Source organism: Lithobates pipiens, unplaced genomic scaffold, assembly GCF_037356315.1.
Source record: "Lithobates pipiens isolate NorthernLeopardFrog02 unplaced genomic scaffold, aLitPip1_a1.2 Scaffold_13, whole genome shotgun sequence".
NCBI lineage: Eukaryota > Metazoa > Chordata > Amphibia > Anura > Ranidae > Lithobates > Lithobates pipiens.
In genome coordinates this window covers 262089679-262115195 of record NW_027507718.1, presented here as the reverse complement: position 1 = coordinate 262115195, position 25517 = coordinate 262089679, and the positions used below count along the sequence as shown (strand labels likewise).

The 25517-nt window shown below is 42.5% G+C and overlaps 1 protein-coding gene across 5 annotated transcripts in view; it reads right to left on the bottom strand.

The window, feature by feature from the left end:
- The window catches only part of BMPR1B (bone morphogenetic protein receptor type 1B), a 677368-nt gene that overhangs the window by 423062 nt on the left and 228789 nt on the right, over positions 1 to 25517 (bottom strand). For 2 of the 5 annotated variants that reach the window (XM_077476573.1, XM_077476575.1), the window contains one exon: positions 10458 to 10718. The exons of the other annotated variants lie outside the window; for them this stretch is intronic. The gene's annotated coding sequence lies outside the window, so the exon portion shown is untranslated. The remainder of the gene's footprint in view (positions 1 to 10457; positions 10719 to 25517) is intronic. 5 annotated transcript variants of the gene reach the window in all.

Genomic DNA, 25517 nt, shown 5'->3' with positions numbered 1-25517 from the left:
CACACCTCCAAGACGACCACTGCCTTGCTAAAGAAGCGGAGGGTAAAGGAGATGGACTGTCCATGCATGTCTCCAGACCTAAACTCTATTGAGCATCTGTGGGGCATCCTCAAATGAAAGGTGGAGGAGCACAAGGTCTCTAACATCCACCATCTCCGTGATGTTGCTATGGAGGAGTGGAAGAGGACTCCAATGGTAACCTGTGACGCTCTGGTGAACTCCATGCCCAAGAGGGTTAAGGTAGTGCTGGAAAATAATGGGGGCCACACAAACTATTGACACTTTGGGCCCAATTTGGACATTTTGACTTAGGGGTGTACTCACTTTTGTTGCCAGCAGTTTAGACATTAATGGCTGTGTGTTGAGTTATTTTGAGGGGGCAGCATATTTACACTGTTATACAAGCTGTACACTCACTACTTTACACTGTAGAAAAATGTCATTTCTTCATCTTCTTTTATCTTCTTCCTTCGTCATCTTTTTGTCACATGAAAAGATATAATAACATCTTTACAAAAATGTGAGAGGTGTACTCACTTTTGTGAGATACTGTATATTGTGAATTGAAAGTCACAATGTTTGATGGACGTTATGTTTCACCATGCATGTGTTCATATGCAGGGTACTAAGGTGGAATCTGATCCAGGTTTTACAAGCCACCTTGACAGGGTTGGTTCCGGACCAGATTTTGCAGTCCACTTGTGACCATCAGTAGTGGTATAAATAAAGCAGGACTGGAGCAAGAGTTTGTTCTTGGCCTGGGACTCAGGAGCTATTGATGTAAAGTTTGCTTTGTGAGAGAAAGAACAGATTTGCATTATCTTTGTTTTGTTGGTGACTGGGAGAAGCCCTTCAACTGTGAGTTAGGAAACTTGAAATGTTTAGTAAGTGCCTGGATGGCAAGGATTTATTTTCTGTTCTGTTTTGTTCGATTTACATACAACCTTTTAAAATAAAACTGGCCACAAGTCAGATTTTAAGAAAACCTGCTGTCTGGACTACCTTTTTTCCCAGGAAAGGTGGTCCCCATGTGAGCTAACCCCTCACAAATGATGGATTTGGGTGGGCAATTTCCTGAGCAAAAAACACATCTACCATAAAAGGGGAAATGCAACCAGGTAAATAGTGGTGCTGAGCAAATGAAACATTAAAAATTACATATTTGAAGAAACATTAAAAATTACAAAAAACAAAGCAAATAAACACCCAGTAAATGAAAGTACATAATCATAAAAAATGGTCCATAAAAAAATAGATCCAAATCTGTATGAGATATAAGATAGATAATCCATGATAAACAATTGATTGAGTAATTTCACACCACACCAAGTGATAACTAGACGTGTCTCAACTTCCCCTACAGGATGTACACTCACCAACAATAATTTCCTCACACTCTCATGTTCGGCAAAAAGAGCATTGTACCCCTCAGGGCTGTAGATATCCCGTCATTCGATCCAAACATCCAATAGGAAAGAGATACATATGCAAAGGAAAAGAGAACTCCAATAGTGTAATGACATATGATAAAAACAAATTTATTAAAGACCTCAAAGGTCTAATGGTACTAATGGTATTGCACTTACAAGAAGGCCATACAAAGAACGCATTGGTTTAGTGATCAGAAGCCAGCATATCATAGTCACGGCAGACCCAATGATGAACTTCCGTATCTCACCCAACCAGCAATCTAATCCACGCGGAACGTCACTTCCAGTGATGCGTGAACATCACTTTCTGAGCAAGTGGAAAGATGGAGGATGTAATAAGAGCAAGGCCATTGCAACCCAGCAGGAAATCAATTGCCAAAGTGCCAACATCAGGAGGTGAATCACCCATTTGTGGAAGTCCCTGGGGGAATGAAAGGGTCCGCAGGTTCTTTGCCGGTGGAACAGAAAATGGTGTGTGCCAGCTATTACCTGCAGAAGATAACACCTGCAGATGAAACAAATGTGTGTGATTTCAGTGGATGGAGAGCATGTCACTGCTCTACTAAATTCTGGCTACTAAATTCTGGTAGTGTTGTGACATTAATCAAAGATGATTTTGTAAATCCTGCAAAGTTACACCCTAGCACTATTGGGGTGATTTGTATACATGGTGAAACATGTGGCTACCAGACCACTGTGGTTGAGATCGATACCCCTTGGGGCACTGTGACACATTCAGTGGGGGTTGTACACTAATTGCCTCATGAAGCCCTAGTGGGGAGTCAGGAGGATAGAGCTCCCACTGCTGAGGAAGCACCGGAGTTCGCCTCAAACCCTTTTGATTTCAAAATTGAAAGGGAAACTGTTGGTGTGTCCAAAAAAGGGGAAAATCCTTTTTCTTTTTCTGCAATGGTTGGGGAGCAGGGGGAGCTGGAATCCAGCCCCCAGCTTGAGGATAATGAACAAAAACTGATCTCTGACTCTAATAATGAGAGTGGACAGAATGTGGTGCCTGACTTTGAAGTCCAGAAATATGACTTTTGTACAGAACAACTAAGAGACTCCACACTCAATAGAGCTAGAGAAAACATTAAAATTATTGATGGGGGACCTGTTGACCCTAATGTAGGGGTGGATTTTCTCTACATAGCTCTTAAAAAATAAACTTGCTGTACCAAGTGTTAAAGCAAGTGTAGAGCAGATAGTGGTTCCCAAACCTTATCGCCGGATGGTATTAGATTTAGCCCATGGTCATAAAATGGGTGGACACCTGGGTATAGATAAAACTAAGATGAGAATAACCCAGGGTTACTTTTGGCCTGGGTACATGCAGATGTCAAAGAATTTTGCGAGTCATGCCCAGAATGTCAGTATTCTGCGCCATCGCCCCATTTTTGGTACTGTTACCAATAATTGAAGTGTCTTTTGAAAGAAATGGCATGGATCTGGTGGGACCAGTAGTAAAGTCTGCCTGGGGTCACCAGCACATACTGGTAAACTGTACTATGCCACATGGTATCCTGAAGCCATTCCCTTATGAAATACCTAAGCAAAGGCTATTGCCAAAGTGTTTGTCCAGGTATTTAGTCGTGTAGGTAGTCCAAAAGAAATACTAACAGATCAAGGCACACCATTTATGTCCACTAAGTCACTAAGGAATTGTGTAAGTTGTTCAAAATCTCCCATCTCCGTGCCTCTGTGTTCCACCCCCAAACTGGTGATCCTGTGGAGACATTTAACAAAACGCTCAAAAACCTGTTAAATAAGGTGGCAGACAAAGATGGGGGAAATTGTGATTTTTTTGCTACCATACCTCATGTGTGCAATATGAAAGGTACCTCAGGCATGTGCAGGTTACTCTCTTTTTTTAACTACTGTATGGTAGACATCCCGGGGGATTGCTAGATGCCACAAAGGAAACGTGAGAGTGAGAGAGAAAGCCTTATAGAAGCGTCATTGAGCATATCTTACTGATGCAAGATAGAATTGCGGCTGTCATGCTTCTTGTACGGGAACATATGGAGCAAGCCCAGGAAGCCCAGAAATGGGTTTATAATCAGGGTACCAAGACCTGAACCTTCAACCATGGGGATAGAGTGCTGGTACCAGTCCCCACAGTTGTGAGTAAATCCCTGCAAGGTCCCTTTGAAATTATAGAAAAAGTAGGAGACATAAACTACAAAGTTTACCAGCCAGGGAAAAGGAAACCAGAGCAAATATATCACATTAATCCATTGAAACCTTGGAAGGACAGAGAGACTTTACTGGCAGTGCCGACCCCCAAAAGGACACCTGAGGTAGCCATAACTGAAATCTTGTCAGTGGCCCAACAGAAGCATGTTAAAGAGTTTGTGAGTAAGAATAGAGACTTTTTCTCTCACCTACCTGGACTGACCACAGTTATACAGCATAACATAATTACAGAACCAGATGTCCGTGTAAATGTAAAGCCCTATAGAATACCCAAGGCTAGGCAGGAAGCATGTTAGAGTTGGACGTGATAGCGTAGACCCACAGTGACTGGTCCAGTCCAATGGTGTTGGTTCCAAAGCCAGATGTAGCTATAAGGTTTTGTAATGATTTCAGGAAGCTGAACAGTGTGTTCAAATTTGATGCGTAACCAATGCCTCGGGTTGACAAGCTTGTTTACGGATTGGGAAGTGCCCAGTACATAACTACTACTAGATCTGACTAAAGGTTATTGGCAGATACCCCTAATAGAATCTGCAAAAGAAAATACAGCATTCTCTACCCCTGAGTGGTCATTTCAATATAACCATGTGCCCTTTGGTTTGCATGGCACTCCTGCCTCATTCCAGGGAATGATGGACAAGACATTAAGACCACATTGCCAATACACAGCCGCCTATTTGAACATTGTAGTTATCCACAGCCTAGATTGGGAAACTTATTTGCCCCAGGTGGAAGCAGTAGTAGATTCTCTTAAGAAAGCAGGACTTACTGCTAACCCCAGAAAGTGTTCCATAAGCTTGGAGGAAGCCAAATACCTTGGCTACGTTATTGGTCGAGGGCTAATCAAGCCTCAACTCAATAAGATTGAGGCAGTTCAAAAGTAGCCCCAACCTATAAATAAAAAGCAAGTTCATGCATTTCTTTGGATCACAGGATACTATCAGTATTTTATATATATATATATATATATGTATATGTATATATATATGTAGCACCCTGATGGTTAGGCAGGGTTGCTTGTAAATTTCAATAATCACATACTACCAAAAGTGCCGAAGTATTCCTACAGTGCACACACTTTGGCATTTTTGGTAGTGTAATTATTTATATTATCTATTTTTGAAGGAAGCGCCACACAACCCATACACTTATGTATTTATTATTTAGCTCCCTAGAGGGGGTAATAGAGGAGGCTGCAAACCTTCTGTCTGAGCGCGGAATATTTATAATACAAATTTTGCTAGTAAATTTACCTGCCAGAAAATGGTTGCCTTGGCCAATTGATAGGAGATCAATTGATTCCACCCTAATTCTGGAATTGCTGCACTTCTCACTTCTGTCACTAGGAGGCCAGGTATCTGGTGAAATTAGATAACACAAGGACATTGCAAGGACAGATTAGGAATAGATAGGGTATCTCAGCCAATGACGGCAATCACCAGGACGGCTGTCTGGGTGGACATGTGTTGTGCCGCCCCAGGCTGCTAGGCCAGAGTCTGAGGCCTATTCGGGGGACATCTGGCTGCTAGGCTGTCTGAGGGCCTATCCAGAAGCAAGAGAGCAGCGTAGGGTTGGGACTGCGGCCTGCAGTCCAACCATAAGTGACGGTTCTGCTGGCCAAAGAGCCTGTTATGGTCATAGGTAGAGGGGAAGCTGTTGCCACTAAGGGACCAACCACCTTATTAGTATTCTCACCAACCAGGGATGGTGAAGAATTGGGAAACTTCAGCAGGTGTCAAGCCAGGGACCCAGCCAGCGGAGGTGATGCTTGCAGAGCAGCCTTGTATGCCAAGCCAGGGACCAAGCAGGTCAGTGGGGTGACGCTTGAGGAGTATCTGTGATTGTCAAGCTAGGGACCCAGCAGGGAAGCAGGGGTGACGCTTGTGGAAGATACTCAGTGAGAAGTTTGGAAAAACTCAGGATATCCAGTTGCAGTGGAGCAGAAAGTCTAGTGAGAGAGACTGGGAGCTCAGTGGAGTGAAGATCTACAAGAGGTGATTGTGGAGGAAGTACAGAAGTTTGTTACAACTTGTGTTAAAAACTGTTATAAGACTGTTGCCATAGGAGATGGTGATCCTACTCATGCAGATGTGGTGTCTTGCTGGATACCTTTCCTTGCATGGCTGTCTACCTATAGAAGTCTCAGAGTCTGCTAATTCACATTGCAACGACTAAAGGGAGTCCTGGCTCTAGACCCTCTCACTCACAGTTCTGTTCAAGAGAAAATAAATTTCTTTGCATTCAAAAAGTGTCTGGTGCCCATGAATATACCTTGCACTACACCCACCAGGCCTGGTAACCCACTCTACATAGAAGGGTGTCAGCTGTCCCTAACTCTGGAGGTAACTATTAGGCCTAAAGAGGCCTGGGACCTTGCTATATATAGATATACTTTACCCAAAGGTAGGTTCTAAAGTAGTATTTTTCTAGCTGCAGGGCTCAGGTACAGGTACATTTAGCCAGGCCTGTGTGTTATTTTAGGCCTGGTTGTTTTGATCGGGGAATAGGAGTGTCAGTATAGTGGGGGGGGGGGGTGTACTCTCAGAGATCCTTCCCTGCTTTCAGAAGGATTGTTCTGGAAAGGATGCTGGACTTGAGACCTGAGTGGCAGGCAGCTCATACGAGGAGCTCTGACCAATCATTAACTTGTGTTAGCAGGGGGCAGGCCTCCCATATAAGCTAGGATCACACGCTTCCAGGAAGGAGTTGTGGAGCACAGGAAAGACAGCATGGACTGCTGAGGTGATGTACCGGGCATCTCCATGCAGGGATGCGCCATGCACAGAGGAGGAATGGAGGAGCCACTAGGAAGGATTCCTAGGGAATGATCTCAATTTCCATGAGAAAGTGTCAAGTTTCTGTGACCGGGGAACACAAGACTTGCATGCTGGAGAAGATCAAGTAGAAGAAGTAACAGTAAAGTAGCGGAAGTAGATCGGCGTTCTGTGATTAGGGAACACAGGACTTTGATCCACAGGAGAAGGTCAGTGTAACGTAAAGAAGAAGTAAAAGCTGGAGAGATTCGTGTAGCATGCTGTGTGGCTGGAGAGCACAGCAGGAACAGAAGTGAACAGGCTATCTTCTATCTTATGCCATGTGCCAGGTCATCAGGAGGGGAGATCCTATGTGTACACATTGGAAGCAACTTCCAGAGACTGTGAGGCTGTTTAATTCTCTGAGCCATGGAAGATAGGCTGTATAGGCCTTTGGCTCTCTGATATGTAACAGGAAAACCACATCAGTCTAGAGGGGAATTATTCAAAGTGATTCTTCTTGTTCCAACTGGAAGCAGTGAGTAGTAAATCTTCAGTCAGATATGCCAAGTAACAGAAGAAGCAATAGTCTGCAGTGAGGATTCTACAGGGAAAATCCATATACTAGGCCAAGGCCATGGATGATACCCTTCAATATACCAAACCTATATAGGCATCTCATACCTCCCTTGTATTCATCCAAGTTATATCCCATCAATAAAGAGGAAGAAAACCAAATCATTGACTGTCTAATGTCTTTATATGCTGTGTGGGAGGTCAGCAGCAGGGTGATTGGCAGATTGCTATAGCCAACTAGCTATAACCAACTCAGCAGCCCTTACGAGGGTACCGCTATATATATATATATATATATATATATATATATATATATATATATATTTCAACTTATCTAAATTTATGTTTCAGAGGCAAAGGTATCCTAACATTCCTCTTGCATATTTGACTTATTTCGTATTATAGAGAACATAAAAGGTGATTTTTGAGTACGCTCAGCTCTCAAAGGTGGACAGGAACAAATATGGAAACAACTGCAGGGAGATATAAATCATGGAAAAACTTAGAACCTATCAAGCTCTACATATAAATTAGATACTTTTTTTGAGTGGACTGTTTCAACAAAAGTGTATCTTTTATATTTTTTTTATATTTTTTTTAAGATGCTATACAAAATGTAATATATTAAAACAGAACTTTACCACTTTTCAGCGAAAATCTGCTCCCATATTGCAAATCTCCCTATTCTGCTCTATGTGAGGTATGCTCTGTTTTGTTAACAGAGGAAAATTAACCCTCCCTTCCTGACCAGCCCATTTTTTGCACCACGGCACTGCACTGCTTTAACTGACAATTGTGCGGTCCTGCCACACTGTACCCAAATAAAATGTATATCCTTTTTTTCCTCTGTGGTTTTTCAAAACCCAAACACTATTTTTTACTTTCTCCTCTAAAACACATCCAATAAAAAAAATGTAAAAATCGAATTTCTTCACCAGTTTAGACCATACCTGCTACATTGTTTTGTTAAAAAAATTCACAATAAGGGCGCGTACACACGAGAGGATTGTCCGTCCAACTTAGTCCGCTGAAACATGTTTCAGCGGACAGTCCGCTCGTGTGTGGGCTTCAGCGGACTTTTTCAGCGGACAGTCTGGCGGACTAAGTCTTTCGGAATTTCCGTAATACAGTCCGTCCAACTTTGGTTTCAGCGGACAGTCCGCTCGTGAGTAGGCTAGTTGGATGGATTAAGTATGGCGCATGCTCAGAAAGGATTTACACGGCCGAAGGTTGCATTGCAGTGTATTGGACGTCGTATTTCTAGTCCCGTCGTACGTGCTGTACACGTCATCGCGCAAGCTTTCAACGGACTGTCTGTTCATCGTGTGTGGTCAAGTCCGTTCATTCAAAAGTAGGACGGACTGTCTGTCGGATTGTCTGACGGACTTAGTTGGCCGGACAATCCTCTCGTGTGTACGCGGCCTAAGCGTATAGATTGGTTAGTGAAAAGTTTTAGTGTCTACAAACTATGGGATATATTTATGGAATTATTTTCCTTTTTTTTTTTTTTTACTAATAATGGCGGCGATTAGCGACTTATAGTGGGACTGCGGTATTGCGTCGGACAAATCGGACACCCGGCTGACACTTTTGAAACTTTTCTGGGGACCATTGACATTATTACTGTGACCAGTGCTAAAAATATGCACTATCACTAATGACACTGGCAGAGGTTAACATCAGGGGCGATCAAAGTGTTAATGTGTGCCCAGATGTTGATTTAGTGTAGCGTATATAAGTGATCCTGAGCAGCGCGGCTGCCCAGTAGCAATCAATGTGTTATTGGGTGGTCAGCAGTTAATAAATAAGAAGTTGAGTAGACGGGCACAAGCTAAACATTTTTCAGGGTATACAAGGATGTGCTGTAATATAACTTAAAAACGATTAAAAGAAAAGAAAGAATGTTAGGTATTTAACAGCACCACATTTTAACATCCTATTTTTCCCATAAAACTGGAGTTCTTATTACTACTTGAACTACTTGAACTCTGGAAAATTGTACCCCCTTCATGACTAGGCCACTGTACCCAAATGAAAAGTATATAATATTTTTTCACACAAATAGTGCTTCCTTTTGGTGGCATTTGATCACCACTGGCCATTTTCTGGTTTGTGCTATAAAAGAAAAAAGCTATTTTTGGAAAAACCCAATATTTTTTACTTTCTCCTATACAACATATTCAATAAAAAAAATGTAAAAAATCAAATTTCTTCATAGATTTTGGCTAAAATGTATTCTGCTACATTTTTGATTAACAAAAATCCGAGTATATATTGATTGGTTTGCGTGAAAGTTACAGTGCTTACAAACTATGCTATGCTATATATACTGGAATTTTATTTTTTCTTAATACTACTAATGGTAGCAATCAGTGACTTATAATGGGACTGCGATAGTGCAGCGGATATTCTGACACTGACTGACATTGGGGGGAACTGACTTACTGCCACTGACATCAACAGTGACATTAATACAGTGATCAGTGATAATACTATGCACTGTCACTGTGCTAATGACACTGGCTGTGAAGGGGTTAACATTTAGGACAATCAAGGGGTTAAAAGTGTGTCTAACTATATGTAATATGTGTGTGCTGCTTTTTACTAAGATCTCTCAGTTTCTGAACTTGAAAAGTCGCTCACTCTTTATAGTGCTCTGTATTGTTTATCAACACAGAGCTCTGGGATGTGATTGCACCTTGCCAATCAGCAGGTCCCGGCCATGAATCATTGGTCAGAAGTTGCTGACAAAATGAAGTGATGGTTTTTATACTTAGAAAAAAGTGTCATAAAAAAAGATGGACAGGTATCATGATTCATCTGATCAGATCTCACCAAAACTAACCAAGCTGCTTAGAATGTGTAGACAGACTAAAATTGTGTCAGGAACATTCTATACTTACATGGGCAATATAGGCAGTAGTACCTAATCCTAGCCGGGTAACTGATCCTAAGGTTCCTTTACTGATCCTGATACAGCGACAATATACCCCTCCCTCACTCAGTGACTGGAAAATATAATATGATTTTTAGTTAGCCTCGACGTCATTGCTTACCTTTTTGCATTAGGTTCCGAAAATTTTATCTCCATTTTAAATAGGACTTTAAAGTGAACCTTTGAGTACCTTAAGCTTCAGTGGGAGGAGCAAAATATTTCAGGGGATGTGGCTTTGGCAGAGATTTATGGGCTGGGGCAGTTTTCAAGTCTACACTAGGTTGGATGGGCAGGAATGGGGAGCTTCTTTGATTTTATACAGTTACCAGAACCCAGGCAACAATTCCTACAAATATCAGGAGGACAAATTATGTACAGCCACACATGTAAGTTTTAAGTGCTGCAGGGTTGACTTTGCAAAGGGAAGGGGTGGGTACCTGTAGTGGGGGCAGGTAATTATCATAACATGAAAATGCAGAAAATGCATGAAAATAGAAGGTCACCTTCACCTCTAAATAAAAAATGCCTGGTGAAGACTAAAATATAACGTTTTTTGAAAAAAAAACTTACCTTAACCTGGTTTCTGCCCCATCAGTGACATCACTGTGCCTCATTGCTGTCTCATTTCTGTAATGTGCTACCAGTCGTAAAGCACAGTGATATTAGCTGGTGCTCTAGAAAGTAGGTGGAAGCTGAGATCAGGGTAAGCACTTTTTATATATTTTTTGTCTGCTGAACCAGCCGAACTTCAATCCATGTATGGCTGGCTTAGGTTTGCACAAATGATGTCTTGCACACTGTTGAATGATATCTTGGTATTCATAACATCTCCTGCAATGGAGAAGAGGAGAGGCATTGGAGTGGGCTGGAATGGGGCCAAACTAAGTGGGGGGTACCAACAGCTGGTAACTTCCTATGAAGGAACTACAGGATGATGGTGACAACACCAGTCACCCAGCACATAGCCAGCTGTCTTAGGTAACTGGTCCTTATAGTAGAAAAATACAGCCTATACCCACTCTAAAGGCAGACTTTGCAGACACTTTGCCAGTTTATGGCATGTTTTAACATAGAATAGATGGTCATTTTAGCTATGGTGAGCAAGCTGCTACAACATTACAGCTTATGTGCTCATCTTTAAATGTTTGTGGAAATACACAAATGCAAATGCACTACACACATAAAGCAAGCAAGTAGACCTGACACAGAGGGTGCAATGCATGTTTTAACCGACTGCACTGCCTACCACAAACGACTACATGTTTAGATATACCCAAGTCAAACAACATATGTGATTTTACATTGTTCACCGTTCTTTTGTCTCTGGAAATGACCATACATGACTATTCATTTACATGAAATTTAAATTTTGGTTTCAGGCATTGTGTATAACAGCTGTACCAAGCCATTAACTCACATGTACTAAATACCTTTTTTTAAATTTTCAAACCTGTAATAAATGAATAAACAATCAGCGCAACTGACTGACTTTTTAGTTTTTTTAAAAGGCTGAAGAGGTAGACCGCTTGACTATTTCTTATATCTCTCAGGGACTGTAATGGTAAAATATCCACGATTGAGTTTCTGGGATTGCATACATGCAGTGGCCATTATGAGGGATTCCCACTCTCCCTGCTGAATTGCTTTTATTGTGTGTCATGGAGAAGGCAAAAGGAGCAGCTGAACACTCAAAGGTGGTCAGAAACGCCCAAAACTCCCAGGCGGACAGCAACAAAGTCAGGAATTATTGCAGGAAGATCTCATTGTTATAGTATCCATAACATATAAGAAACCAGGGGCTGACTCAGCCTGCCAGGCTTTAAATTTAACATGGCATAAAAAGCAAAAACAAAAATGTACTCCACTGCAGCTTAAAAATACTGTACTGTGTGTTTTTTCCACTTTTTTGCCAATACGTAAAAATTTTTACTTTCTTTAACAGACCAGACTGTACAGCAAAAGTTGCAGTTGGAGTGTTGAAACAAATGGTTTACCACTGACAGGGGTGCTTACAATGGGCAGCTATTATTTATGTAGTTAAAACCTTTCACCAAAAAATAAAAACCTGTTGCTGTAACTACTTAAACATGTTTTAACTAGTGTTCAGCCCACAGAGAAACATGTTGCACTTTAGCAGACGTGCGGGGGTGCCTTTAATTCTTAAGCTGGACATAGATGGATCGGAAAACCGTCAGTTCATCAAGGACCGACCAAATTTCAATCCATCTATGCCCATTCCTGCTTGAGAGAAGTCAATCTAATGATTGGCTTCTCTCCAATGGGAATGCTGGAGCATTTTCCTTCAAATCATCCCAATTGGCTACAGTGCTGATCAGTGTATTCTGGCAGCGGAGGGATCCCCACTGTCAATATACATGAAGAATTCCTTCATTCACTTCGCATGTGTGGATGAGGAATCCATTGTTTTTCATCTCGCTGGCTGATTGAAGAAAACTGATTAATCTATGACCAGATTTAATGGCACCCCCGCATCGGCAAACATGGCACAATTTATAAAAAAGGGTCCAAGACTTCTTTCCCTATGTTTCTGCAGGTAGAATGCAGTGAGCCAAGCCTTAATTTGTTAGTCAAGCCCATCTAAATCTGCTAGTGCATGTAATGCCACGTACACACGACCAGACTTTGCGGCAGACTAGGTCCGACGGTCTTCCCGACAGACTTTCGGTGGAGTTCCGACTGACTTTCCGAACGAATTGACTTGGACACACACGAACGTACTAAGTCCATTCAAAAGTGCTTTAGTTTTGAACGTGATGACGTAAGACGGGACTACAAAAGGAAGTTCAATAGCCAGTAGCCAATAGCTTTCTCTTGTGTTGTATTTGGTCCGTCGGACCAGCACACAGACGAACGGTTTTCCGTTCCGATAGGTATTGAGTCCGTTGGACAGATTTGAAACGTTCTATTTCTTGGTCCGTCTGATTTTTTTAATGAAAAATGATCGGATTAGCCCAAACACGATTGGATTGTCTGATGGACTGATTCCGTCTGACTTAGACTGCCGGAAAGTCTGGTCGTGTGTATGCAGCATAACACTACCATCTCCGCAGATATGTTTCTCTTTTGCTCCTTCATTTAAAGTGGAGACATCCTAAGACAGGAAGTTACTGGCTGGATCAAAAGGTGAAAAGAAAAAGTCTAAAAAAGAAAATGAATGCAGCCACCACATTTAAAGCTTGGTGAGGTGCTATATACTGTATTATATTTTTGTTTTTGGGTTTAATACTACATTTAAAAAAAATATTTTCTGAATGGACTAACCCTTTTAATAGTTGTTGAGTCTGAAGAAAAATATGTAGAGGTCCAGCTGATCTGATAGTCTGAAGAAATTTGACAGATCTCTCATTGACCATCATTTTGAGCTACAGATCTGTCCTTGTGTGGCCACCTTATATCGAACTTGTTGTTTCAATTTTACTGGTCAAGAGCCAAAGTATTTATGTGTTGGCAGTCTCTGAATGTGGCAAGACATTGGCAGTAGTTACAGCTGTGTGTTGATCTCATCCAGGCATGCATAAATATCTATAGTACATGTATGATCAAATATGAAACAGACTTTCTCACTGCATTTCAAGTGTATATACAATCAAATCCACAAAGCATAACCTTTTTATAATGACTACTGACTGAGCCGAATTAATTACACTGCCTGAAATAAATGTGCTGCATTTATCGTAATGCCCTGCAAAATGAATGGGGAAATCTGATTGGTTACCCTGGTAAAAATGGACAACTCTTGTTTCAAATATAAGTAAAACTTAGAGTGAAAACTACTGTATGGAAGTTTTGTTTCAGCACAGGAACTGCATCTACATACCATAATCATTCACACATACTTTGGAAGTTCAACTTTCTGTTCTCAAGTTGTTCACCCATGATGTTATAATAAATAAACATTCATATTCTATGTTTACTCATTGTACTATATTACAACAACAGCAAACCACCAAGGGCAACTAATACAAGCTTGCTCAGCAGCCCCTTGCTCTTTACCATTCCTGTTCTTTTTTGGCAAAAGAAAACTTTTGTGAAGGTGGCGAAACTCTGAGCTCTGTGCCAAATGCATCACACTGACACAATAAGCTTTTTGCTTGTGAATGATTAATAAAACATGTTCGAAGTCTAACTTGGAGAAGGTCGGTTTTCCACGTGCAAACTGACATTAAAAAGCCAAGCATACATAGGACAATATATTATTGCTAAGGCTGCTTAGCAGAAATGGGTGGAAATCTTATAGATATAACCATGATTTAATATAGTTTAGGCAGAACTTGGGAAGCTTATGACAGATAAATTGTTCAGCTGGCAGGAAAGCACATGCTATAGACACACCTCATGTTTGTAAGATTATTCATCTTCCTGAACATATTTTAGGTACGTCTTTTAAGACATAATAAATGAACTGCAGTTTTATCATATTTCTTACTTTGTAGGGAATACTTTTTTTTTAGAAACTAAATATATTTCATTTTGAATACCTACATTTTGAATACAATTTTACACAAAATGCTGAATATCAGCTGAATAGCCATGGGCTCCTCTAAATCTTCAAGTATTTAGATTAAGTAAAACACTAAAGAACAACTGAATGACAGGTCCTTGCAATGTGCGGGGGCCGACATGGGGCAGCCTAAGGGGAATGTGAGCTGTTTTATTTTACAGGATTGCCACTGGTTACAGCCAGGACAACAACAGCAGCTGATTGGATGTGATTCGGCGGGAGCACAAGCCCGTGAAGCAGGAGGTGATAAAAGGGCTCGTCCAGCCGTTAACTGCAGACTGTACCTCAGGACCGGAACTAACACCCCCTTTTTATTATAATAGTCATGGTGTTGTTTAGTTGGGGAATAGTCGTCCAGCATTGGCTGGGTGGACAACGTATAAATACATTTTGACTGTTGTGTTATAGCCAAGATGGCTTCATTTATTTGAATTTATAAATCATTATGAGGTTACCCTTTGAACAACACCAGTGCCTAGAGGCGATTCAGTTCGCATTGTGCGCTATATAAGTATTTCATTCATTCATTCATTCAAGAGAAAATTTACCAAAATTAATACATTCTGTTAAAATAAGAAATGTTGTCAGTGTGTTATTGTGTTTGTTGTTAATGACTCCTTTGTGCTGGCCCATGTTCAGTTACGATAAACTAAATACATCCCAGGTGCATCAAAACAAAGTCCTAAGTGGTCAATACATGGATCGAAATGTTAAAGGTTTAGCAGGGACCCGTAAAATTTCAATCCATGTTTTTTTTTACATTCTGCTTAAAAATTTGTAAATCAGTACTGCTTGGACCTCGAAGAAGGGGACATACCCAAAAGCTTGTCCTGAAAATTTGTATGTTAGTGCAAATAAAAAAAGTATCACGGACAGTATTCAATTTTCTCAATCCATGTATGAGAAGGCTGCTTGTACATAAGCGGATAGACCAGCCTGTTGTCCACATGTTCAGTGCCACCAGCTATATCCAACAGTGCTGATCAGTGTATTCTGAAGGTGGGGAAGGCTCCATTGCTATCAGAATACAAGATCTCAGTGGGGGTGATGTGAATTAGGGGTATTGAGACATTTTTTGCATTCAACCTCCTGGTTGAATGCAATAAATGACTCATCTATGGCTGCTTTAAGCTAGCCATACATTTGGAAACATGCTTAGTGAGTGGCCCGATCACAACCCTTCCAAATGTGAATTTGAGAAAGTCAAGTGGAAAATTGGTGACCTAACGACAGCTGCATCCAAAAAGATGCAGCCGTTGATTGGGTAGATGCAGCAGGAGTCTTGTCCATTTGCAAGAATGGAGGTTAGGGAGGAATCTGTTTGCTTTTCGTTCAGCCCCTAGGCTGAATAAAAAAGAATCTGTATGCAAATGGCCAGCTTTGAGTATACTTTTCAACTTTTTGAGATGGGAAGGAGGGACACTTTCAAGCATTTCTACCACTCCCCCAGTTCTACAGAACATGAAGAATTATTATACAAAAAATTATTGGTTAAATCCACAAACTCTTTTTCACTTCTACTTTTTCTTTATACTTGCTTTGAAAGAAAATAGGATAACGGTTAGTGAAAAATAACAGTTTTGGTAGGTCTAAATATCAGACCAAAAAGAGGGGCAGCTAGAGAGAGGAAGAAATTACCAAACATTGTCCCTATCTGATTGGATACAGCCACTGCTTCACCAACAATTTTTCCACCCAGCTTCTTAAATTTTTTGATCAAAGCATGTTGGGTGGGAGGGTGCCAACAGGGCAACCCAAAGCTCTGTATATGGCCAGCTTTACCCACAACCTACATCTGGTAGCAGAAACTGCCAGCCCATTATCGTTTTTACACAGCAATTTCTCCCTCCAGCAATAACCACACTTTCCTGAAGCACGTATGCATAATAGCAACTGTCTCAAAAATTATTGTTGTATATTCACAGACCCCACCTTCCACATCTGGGCTTGCCGACAGGTTGCTTGGGCTCCTAGCATTATAATATAGGATAGAGGCAGGAGTTCTAAAACCAAGCACTGGAGAAACCTAAAGTAATGTTTTGGGAGTTGAAGAGCAACATTGCTATGAAAGAGGTATGAGATGACGGCTTATGTTTGTGTTATGCAAATTGTCAAATGTTAAAAAATCATCCTCCTAAAATAACTATGAAAATAATTATTTTACATACTGTACATAGAACTATGTGAGGTACTGTAATCATTGCTGTAAAAATACATGTTTTATATATATATATATATATATATATATATATATATATATAGTTTGGAACTGGCATTTACCAATTTTACTCCTATGGGCATATTTATTGCTCGCATGCTCAATCTGAATATCTGACATGGTGGTTGTATTATAGTTATTTTTTCAGAAAATGTACTTAAAGGAGAAGTAGCTTTTTGGGCCATACCTCGCCTATGGATCACAGGAGTGCAGATTAAAACATCACTCAGCTGGTCCAGGCTGGGGAAAGATCCCATCTTTACAGTCAGGGTCCACCCAGATCCCTGGACCAGCAGCTTGCTCAGACTCTCATCTGTGTCACAGAGAGACTGAGCCAGCCATTCCCTCCCTTCCCCAGCCCTCCAGTGAGTACTGGAGGGGTAGAGCAGAGAGCCTGTGATTGACAGTCATGGCTCTCTGCTTAGAGCGGAGGGGAGAACTGAGTGATCAGCAATGTTTGATCGCTCAGTCCTCACTGCAGAGGCAGCAGGGGACAGATGCAGCATAGTGTCTTGTACTATGATTTCAGCACAGTGAACCTTAATTCGTTGTTGTGGGTTAATGCATCTTAAGCAACCTTTACCTTAAACTTAAACTTACCCCATTTCATCTCCTCTTCCCCAACATGTAAAGAACTTGTAGGTGGGCTACAGCAGCAATAACACACACAGTCCAAGCGCGATGAAAGAAATTGTATTGAAATAATGCAAGAACAGTCCACAATAAACCCAGTGGTAGGGCAACCCAACTAGGAACACTCAGCGGTCCAACAACATGCAGAAAGCAGGTTTCAGCCAAACTTATAGCGCCTATTAGGAGGTGAAGAGTGTGGCCTGGCTGTCTCATGCCCAAGTGGGAAGATGTCCAAAGAATCTGTGAGCCCTACACTTTGCCTACTCATCAGAAACGTTTCCCTGCCACTAGTTCCTTCCATGAGACACGCGGTACGTGTCCCTACTTTACACTTTACTCACTCGCAAAATGTGTCCCAAGCCTGGGAGCCAGGACCTTAAATAGGCTCTGCCTGATCCAAGATGGCTGCTGGGGTCACACGGTGTGGCAGCATCCAATTGGATTGTGACTCAGGAAATCATAGCAGTTATTCTAGACATCCTCTCCAGTTGTAGTGCTGCTGTGCAAGAGTGCCACCTGCAGTGGAAAGAGAAGTCTGCATCTGCCTACAAACTGGTACACATTTTTTGGGGGATTTTTTGGTGGGGGGGGGGGGGGAGTATCCTTTTTTAGTAGTATCCTCTCACACTTCTTTGTTCCTTGCTTAGGTGAGGATAATTTTGCTTTTGTTTACTTGTGTTAGCAGTCTATGTGAAGCAGTCATAGATCGCTAACAAAATTAAAACAGTATATTTCTTAATGTATGAAGCATTCCTTATTAAACAGAGGTGACATAATCCAAACTGTTTCGATTTGTAAGAAATGTGATTAAATGAATACAATGTAATTTTTTGCAAACGGATACCTGAAACAAGAAGAAGTAACATTTGCGTAACCTTTTTTCAATTGTGCATCATAAGGCTAGGTCGGTGTATTAAACATCAACACGTTTTGAATCTTCAAGAACTAAAATGCCAGTTGATTAAAGACAGCTGGGGATCAAGAAGTAAAATATTATGGGGGTGATAGATTATTTCATGTGTAGTGTTGCTTAGGTAATTAAATGAAGCAAAAGAAGAAAGCTCTTTATTAAGAGTCAACATCAAAAGTAACCGAGGCTCCAAAAGTTAATCCCCCTAAACCAGCCCATTCTACATAGCCTGAAATGTTAGAATAGAGATGTAGTTACAGCTATACTAATGGCCGCTTATGTGTATACGGTGTTCATGCACATTGTAACAATGAATGCTAGTTTGTTATTACAGTAAATACTGTATCTGACAAAAGGGAACATATCTCGGGACAAAATGTAAAGCTTTGCTCTGGGATTGTATGAAAATGCATCTGGAGAGCCTGTGCCAGTTCACCTATCAATATATCCAGTGACAAAGCAACTTCAATAGTTGTTTGGGACAACATACTTGGTCTGATAGACTGGTTAATTACTGTATTCTGTATAAGAATAAACTGGATAACTCAACCTAAAGTTCACCCATTGGATCATCTGCTTTGGTCATTTTCTTTGTAGATGGCTTGCATATATCTGTATTAAAAGTCCCCAGTGCCAGTTTAAAAAGGATGTATCTCTAATTTCACCATACGTTTTCAGGTGCATTGGTTCATATGTTAATATTAGAAAGTACCCATGCTTCTGTACACTTTATAAATCCAAAAACAGAAAGGTATTATCAGAACACTCACAAAATTTCCCTCATTATGTGAGGCCTTTGCTTGAACCACGAAATGTCTTTGAAACCAGCTGACTCTATATTGACAACATCAACATCTTTCTCACATGTCAAACGCTCCAATAGGCAACTCATGTCCCAATTAAATAACTACTGAAGAAAAAGATCTAAAGTCATATGTGGGCCTCCATGTAACTGATTACATGGTATTACAAGCAGGATGGGTCACTTTGAGGTCAAATTCTAACTTGCATTCCTTGACTAATTAAAATCAGAAACTCACAGAATTTGTGACCTGAACATGATACCTAAAACCATGTTAAATATTCTGTTAAAATTAAAGATCTTTGTTCATTTGATGAAAGATGGCATTGAGCCACCCACGCAGGTAAAAGACAGAAGCTTTACAAGAAGTTTTTTTGGAAATGGACTACACAACCTGAACCTTTGCATGTGTAAAATTCATTGGAAAGAACCAACACTGGCATTTTTATATGATATATTTTAGTATGCAATAATTTGAACCTATTATTAACTGACTACATTGGTAACTTTTTGGCTAAATGGGTCAGTCTCCCCATAGTTTATACTTCATTTTTTAGCAGATGGTTAAATTATTGAATGGCTTCTTAAGCCTCTCAAGTGCACTTTTTGCTTCAGAGCCCCTCTATGTTCAGCCTTTGGCAAATAGGATATACTAATGCCGCGTACACACGATCAAACAATCGGGTGGAAAAGTCCGGCAAGCTCAAGTCCGCCGGACAATCCCACCGTGTGTAGCCTCCGGCATACTTTTTTGACCCGAAAGTACGGCGGACTTAGAAAGTAGTTTTGCACTCCAATCTTCCCGCTGGACTTGCATTTCGGTGGACAATCTGGCCATGTGTGTGCTAGTCCGCCGTACTTTTGAAATGTATGGACTTTTCCCGCCCGGAGAAAAGTCCGCTCATTTGGAGCGAGTCTCCAGGTAGGCGGGGCCCGCGAAGGAGACGTCGCTGGCCCGACCACCTGGTATGGACTTAAAGGGAAACCCCAACGCCAAAAAAAATCGGCGTGGGGGTCCCCCCAGGTCCACATCAGACCCTTGTCCGAGCACGCTACCCGGCCGGCCAGGAAAGGGGGGGACGAGCGAGCGCCCCCCCCCCCCTTCGAGCCGTACCAGGCTGCGTGCCCTCAACATCGGGGTCTGCGGGCGGGGGGCTTATCGGAATCCGGGAGCCCCCTTTAATAAGGGGGCCCCCGGATACCGGCCTCCCACCCTATGTGAATGAGTATGGGGTACAATGTACCCCTACCCATTCACCTGTAAAATAAAGTACAAAAAAAACACAACACACAAGATAAAATAGTTTATTGCACAGCTCCAGGGGTCTTCCGTCTTCGGGGTCTTCTCGCCGGACTCCGCTATCTTCTTCTAGCTCTTTTGCTAGCGGAGGAGCCCGGCTTTCTTCCTCGCCGTGGTCTCTTCTTCCGACTTCGGGGGTCTTGTCCCCCTTTTCGGTTCTTCTGCCGGGCCACCACGCCTTCTTATAGCTCTTTTACAGGCGGTGGCCCGGTCTTCTGTCACCGCCGCCTTCCGTTCTTCTTCTTCTCCTTCTTCTCCTGGAGATGTTGACTCTACGCTCTCTCCGGCCGCAATGCCAGGGACGCGCTGTGCGGCGACTTATATAGGGACAAGGGGTGGGGTCATCGGTTGATGTCACATGGTGACCCCACCCCCTTACGATGTCACAGTCCCGGAGGATGCTGGGACTGTCGCCATGTGACATCAACCCATGTGACATCAACTCTGGCATTGCGGCCGGAGAGAGCGTCGAGTCAACATCTCCAGGAGAAGAAGGAGAAGAAGAAGAACGGAAGGTGGCGGCGACAGAAGAACGGGCCACCGCCTGTAAAAGAGCTATAAGAAGGCGCGGTGGCCCGGAAGAAGAACCGAAGAGGGGGACAAGACCCCCGAAGTCGGCAGGAAGAGGCCGCGGCGAGGAAGAAAGCCGGGCTCCTCCACTAGCAAAAGAGCTAGAAGAAGATAGCGGAGGAGTCCGGCGAGAAGACCCCCGAAGACGGAAGACCCACGGAGCTGTGCAATAAACTATTTTATCTTGTGTGTTGTGTTTTTTTTGTACTTTATTTTACAGGTGAATGGGTAGGGGTACATTGTACCCCATACTCATTCACATAGGGTGGGGGCCGATATCCGGGGGCCCCCTTATTAAAGGGGGCTCCCGGATTCCGATAAGCCCCCCGCCCGCAGACCCCGACAACCAACGGCCAGGGTTGTCGGGATGAGGCCCTTGTCCTCATCAACATGGGGACAAGGTGCTTTGGGGTGGTGGGGCCGCGCGACCCCCCCTACCCCAAGGCACCCCCAATGTTGAGGGCACGCGGACTGGTACGGCTCGGAGGGGGGGCGCTCGCTCGTCCCCCCCTTTCCTGGCCGGCCGGGTAGCGTGCTCGGACAAGGGTCTGATGTGGACCTGGGGCGAGGAAGAAAGCCGGGCTCCTCCGCTAGCAAAAGAGCTAGAAGAAGATAGCGGAGTCCGGCGAGAAGACCCCGAAGACGGAAGACCCCTGGAGCTGTGCAATAAACTATTTTATCTTGTGTGTTGTGTTTTTTTTGTACTTTATTTTACAGGTGAATGGGTAGGGGTACATTGTACCCCATACTCATTCACATAGGGTGGGAGGCCGGTATCCGGGGGCCCCCTTATTAAAGGGGGCTCCCGGATTCCGATAAGCCCCCCGCCCGCAGACCCCGATGTTGAGGGCACGCAGCCTGGTACGGCTCGAAGGGGGGGGGGGGCGCTCGCTCGTCCCCCCCTTTCCTGGCCGGCCGGGTAGCGTGCTCGGACAAGGGTCTGATGTGGACCTGGGGGGACCCCCACGCCGATTTTTTTCGGCGTTGGGCTTCCCCTTTAAGTCCATACCAGGTGGCGGGGCCAGCGACGGCTCCTTCGCGTGCCCCGCCTACCTGGAGACGCGCTCGAAATGAGCGGACTTTCCTCCGCGTGTGTGGGCGAGTCCGTTCATTTCAAAAGTAGGGCGGATAGTACGGCGGACTTAGTACGCCGTATTAGTCCGCTGAAAAAGTGCCGTGTGTGGGCAAGTAGCTCGTTCGGAAAGTCCGATGGACAGTCTGGCAGGAAGTCCGCCAGACTAAGTCCGTCGGATAGTCGGCTACGTGTGTACGCGGCATTAGCTAAACTGAATTGTTTTAACCATCAAACCTCCCAGTGTACTGCAGTTTCTTTTCATTCCAATGGAAGGCCCATTAGCAAATACTCATGTACAGTATAAGAAATAGCCCTGTGATTGTCGTGGACTATATGATTGAAATCACTGAAACTTTATGGTTTATGTAAATATATCCTATTTCTAAATGTTCAGAACAAAGATGGGGATCAAAGCGGAATAAGTGCACAAAATTGCTCGCTCTTCTATATTTTTTGTTGTTGTATTAAATGAAGACATTTGTAGATTAATTACTAGAGGGAACATTCAATGGCTCAGTGCTATCAATATGTTTTCTCCTTGCTCCCTTTTTCCTCTAAACTCCTTGAGTGCCTAGTTTACAACCATCTGAGTGACTACCTCATCAAAAACAACCTTCTTGATCCCCTTCAATCTGGATTTTGCCCTCAACACTCAACAGAAACTGCTCTTTTAAAACTCACAAATGACCTACTAACTGCAAAAACCAATGGACACTATTCTGTACTCCTACTTCTGGACCTTCCAGCTGCCTTTGACATGGTTGACCACCCTCTCCTCCTCAAAAAACTTTACTCCCTTGGTCTCCGTGACTGTGCTCTTCAGTGGCTCTCATCCTATCTATCCCAACGCACCTTCAGTGTCACTTACAATTCTACTTCCTCCACTCCTCTTCCCTTCTCTGTCCGAGTCCCCCAAGGTTCTGTTCTTGGACCTCTTTTATTTTCAATCTACACCTCTTCCCTGGGTCAGCTGATAGCCTCTCATGGCTTTCAATATCATTTCTACGCTGACGACACTCAAATCTATCTCTCCACCCCTCAACTCACTCAATCAGTCTCCTCACGCATCACCAACTTACTAACAGACATATCTGTATGGATGTCACAACACTTCCTTAAACTCAACTTGTCCAAAACCGAACTTATAATATTTCCTCCCCCACGCGCCTCTTCCCCTGACTTCTCTGTCAAGAGTAATGGCACAACCATCCACCCATCCCCACATGTCAGGTTGCTAGGTGTTATCCTGGACCCTGAACTCTCCTTTCAGCCCCACATCCAATCACTTTCCAAAGCTTGCCGCCTCAACCTCCGCAACATCTCTAAACTACGTCCCTTTCTAACCAATGAAACCACAAAGCTTCTGATTCACTCCCTGGTTATCTCTCGCCTTGACTACTGCAACTCCCTCCTCATTGGTTCACCTTTAAATAGACTATCCCCCCTTCAGTCCATCATGAATGCTGCTGCCAGACTCATACACCTTACAAACCGCACAGTGTCTGCTACCCCTCTCTGCCAATCCCTCCATTGGCTGCCACTTGCCCAACGAATTAAATTCAAAATACTAACACTTACTTACAAAGCCATCCATAACTCTGCCCCCAGCTACATCTCTAGCCTGGTCTCAAAATACCAACCTAATCGCCCACTTCGTTCCTCCCAGGACCTCCTGCTCTCTAGCTCCCTCATCACCTCCTCCCATATCCGCCTACAGGACTTCTCCCGAGCCTCGCCCATCCTCTGGAACTCACTACCCCAATCTGTCAGACTGTCTCCAAATGTATCCACTTTTAGGCGATCCCTGAAAACCTTCCTCTTCAGAGAAGCCTATCCTGCCTCCATCTAACAACTTCACTATTCTCTCCATTAGCTCATCCCCCACAGCTATTACCCTTTTGTATAAATTGACCCTCCCTCCTAGATTGTAAGCTCTAACGAGCAGGGCCCTCTAATTCCCCTTGTCTTGAATTGTATTGCATTGTACTGTCTACCCCAATGTTGTAAAGCGCTGCGTAAACTGTCGGCGCTATATAAATCCTGTATTATAATAATAATGTTTTCAATTTAACAGGTAGATTTTTTTGTATTTTATATAGCACAGGCAACCTATGGAGCACTTTACATATTGTACATTGACAATTGTCCCTCCTGTCAAGAAACTAGGGCGAATTTGGACAGAAGATAATTAACCTATCAGCATGTTTTTTTTTGGGGGGTGTAGAAGAAAACCAGAGGAATCCATGCAAGCAGAGGAAAAACACACATTCTCAATGTAGATAATGTCCTGATCGGGATTTGAGTTTGGTGCTGCCATAGGATATCACACACACAGTGCCCCTTAGGCTTACACAAGAAATCTCTTCAGCACTGCTAATCAATGAATATTGAATATGGTTGCTTCCATGCACAAATAGTGTATTTCTTGTGCTATTATTACATTATTATTATTATACAGGATTTATATAGGGCCAAAAGTTTGCATAGAGCTTTACAATAAAAAGGGGAATAATACAGTGCTAATGTATCTTAAAAAGTTAAAAGACTATACAATATCTTTAAGGTCCTGACAAATAATATCATTTGTAGTAAACCAAATGATGAACAATTTATTTGAATAGACAGGTCTTCTTTAAAGGGAAACTCCAGCATTTAGGAGTTACTGGGCTACACATAGATGTGAATGTAAAGTGATATTAGTGCAAGATAACTGGGTTCCAGAGACTTCTGAACCAGAACATACAGCTCTTGACTAAAGGAATGTGGTCATAAAATATTTTTTACACTCAACTTCCCCCTGCTGAACTCACAGCGCTTGCTGGAGCTGGCCTTTAATCCGCATATTCTCTCTTTTTTTTTTGTGATTTAGCTAAAATGCTAATAAAGTCTGAAACATAATCAGAACCAGTTAGTAAAGCAGTAGCTGGATTCTTTGGCAGGTCAGAAATGTCCTTCAAATCACACTATGCAACCATCCCCGCTAATATTTAGTTTACACTAATGCATTAGTCATATTTGCATAAACAAACCAGTTGCTACACTGAAGAACGTAGTTGTTGAAATGCATAGACACAAGCTGGGACACAGTGACGTTTGGAAAAACAAACAAGCTGTACGCTGGCTGTTGTAAGTTTTTTTGCTGTTGAATCAGAGCCCAGAGGTGAAAAGTGTTAATCTGTGGAGGAAAGGCAAGCTAATACGGTAAAAGTGGATATGATGTTGAACACACAGGACTTTTTTTCATTGCTGTCCAGAGATGTATGAATATTAAACTATCATATGGTACAGTGTTGGTTTTTGTCCAAAATAATATGATTTGTATTACAAAAAGAAACCACTGGTTTACGACCTTTTCATGATTCCTGGGGAATTTCTTTTTACAGATAGCTGCTCTTTATCAAAGACTGTGCTATGAGCTTGGCGTTTGGTCTCCAACCTCTCAAGTCATGACACACTGGGCTCTACAGGACTTGTAAACCAGGCAATAGTAAATACTACTATTGTTATTGCACCACTAACTAAAGCTGGACTGGAAACCATTTTTAATAATTAATCTTAAAAAAAATTAGGTGCTCAGGGATTTTGTTCATATCAAAGCTC